Consider the following 2223-nt stretch of genomic DNA (forward strand, 5'->3'; position numbering starts at 1 on the left):
GCAACAACATTCTGCCTCCTCACCCGCCCAAAAGAAACAGAACTGCTCAATTTTAGGGATTTCCTTTTGACTGAAATATGGCCACACTAAAGCTCACATTTAGAGTTGGAAGGGACGTTGAAAGCTACCAGATGCAACTCTTTCATTTTATAGCTGAGGAAACTGAGGCCCAGGAGATGGTGACTTTCTCAGGATTACACGACTAGGAAGTGTCTTAGTCAGAATTTGAACTCACATCTTCTTGTGACTTTCCCTCCCCCATGTCCTGCTCAAGTCTTTCACTTAAGAGCCCCAAAAGGTGGGATTTTTTTGACTTCCTAGAGAAATTTTACTTCATTGTTCCAATTAACTTAGTGGGAATGTATAATTTTCCTTTTGAATTGTGAAAACCTATCCATTCTAATTTAATGAATTAATGTCAAGGGCTTAATGATCCCTCCCCCCGGGGGGAATGCAACTCGCTTCTATGTGATAATAATCTTAGCTGACCCCAGACTCAGGGAGTTTAAGTCAAAGCTTCATAAACTGGGTTGTGACCTTATGTAGGTGAACGTAGGGGTCGCGAAACAATGGTTTATTATCAACAGGTGTTTATTTTGTATCTTTTATATTTTATATAGCTACGTATCAGAGGTTACATAAAAATTTCTTGAGTTAAAAGAGGTCATGAGTGGGAAAAGTTGAAGAAGCTCTAGTTCAAGTGATTTGGATACAGTGATCCAAAGCAATCCTAATAGACTTTGGACAGAAAATGTCTTTTGCATCCAGAAAAAGAATTAAGGAGACTGAATGTCAATCAACACACATTATGTTCACTTTCTTTTTCTGCCTTCCCCCCCCCCCCTGGTTTTTCACTCTTGCTCTGATTTTCCTCTCCACTTCACATGCTTCATAAAGCAATGTGTATTAAAAATAAATGAACCGATTTGGGTGGCCTCACAGTGTTTCCAAGGCAGGACCGAAATGAAGTTTTACTGATTTCAAGGGCAGCCCTCTAACCAAAACATCACGGTGCTTTTAAGAGAACTCTCACCTAATGAATTCTTTCCTGTGGTGTTTAGAATAGCTAGAATAAGACCAAGTATGGTTATTTTACTCAATGTGACTAGCTTTGTCATGTGAGGTACCTCTAGTGGGACTTATTTCTGGGTAATCGCAGCACTGGAGCATATGACAGTTTTCCACAAATTCAAGGTACAACCCCAATTAGCAAACTATTATGGACATTTTACTGAAGGATATGGGAGATGTTTGCTGCTGTCCAGAAATCGCAAGTGCTGATAAAGCAATTCTTTGACACTGGGGTGGGGGGGGGGGAGGAGGGGAATACACCGAGTGTCATTGACCCTGGAATCTCAGGGGGAGGGCTTACACTAATTTGCCAATTCCTCATTTTTCATGTGTAGCTCCTTCATCATAGTGGCTTCAATCAGTCAACAGAAGGTTGTTGGTTTTTTATTTACACTTCTATTTAACTCCAGAGGGAAAAATTAAGAACAAGATCTGGAGTTTTAAGGAGCAGATTTCTGCTCCTTAAATGAGACAGTAGCAGGGCAGCAAGACAAGGCCTGTCGACATCAAAGCCAGGCAGATCTGGATTCACATTTTACCTCAGACACTACGGGCTGGGTGACCTTGAACAAGTCACATGTTTCTAAGCCTCAAGTCTGCTCATCTGAGAATCACAATAGCACCCAAATCACAGCATAAGATAAACCTTAGGGTTCCATAGAAATGCCAGCCTTAGGTAAGGTAAAACTTTCCAACAATTGGAGCTCACTCACAATGGAATGGGATCTCTAGATAAACTGAGGTTAAGGACAGACTGAATGATTAGGATGAAGGAGCTTCATGGGTCTGTATGATTTAGAACCAAATCACGTAGGAATGATTTCACAGCAGGTTCTCCACCGGTGTATGATGGAGGATGAGGGAGAGGTGGGCCACTTTCCCAACAGCTTCTGAGATGGACTGAAATGGGCCAGGGGATTGTATGCAGCACGAGTCACCCAGTTAATCATCTGAGCCCAACTGAGGTACTACTACACTTGGGGAGGAATGTTAACTCAGAGGAGGTCGGTGATAACCCTTCAGAAGAAAGAGCTTCTCTTTAGGGACTCCTCCCCATCCTCTCGTACTGAACGGGTTTATTATGGCAACAGTACATTGGGAGGGTAAACCGAATGGATTTTATGACCATCACACAAAACAAGTTAGACGATG

The sequence above is a fragment of the Antechinus flavipes genome, chromosome X, assembly GCF_016432865.1.
Source record: "Antechinus flavipes isolate AdamAnt ecotype Samford, QLD, Australia chromosome X, AdamAnt_v2, whole genome shotgun sequence".
Lineage (NCBI taxonomy): Eukaryota > Metazoa > Chordata > Mammalia > Dasyuromorphia > Dasyuridae > Antechinus > Antechinus flavipes.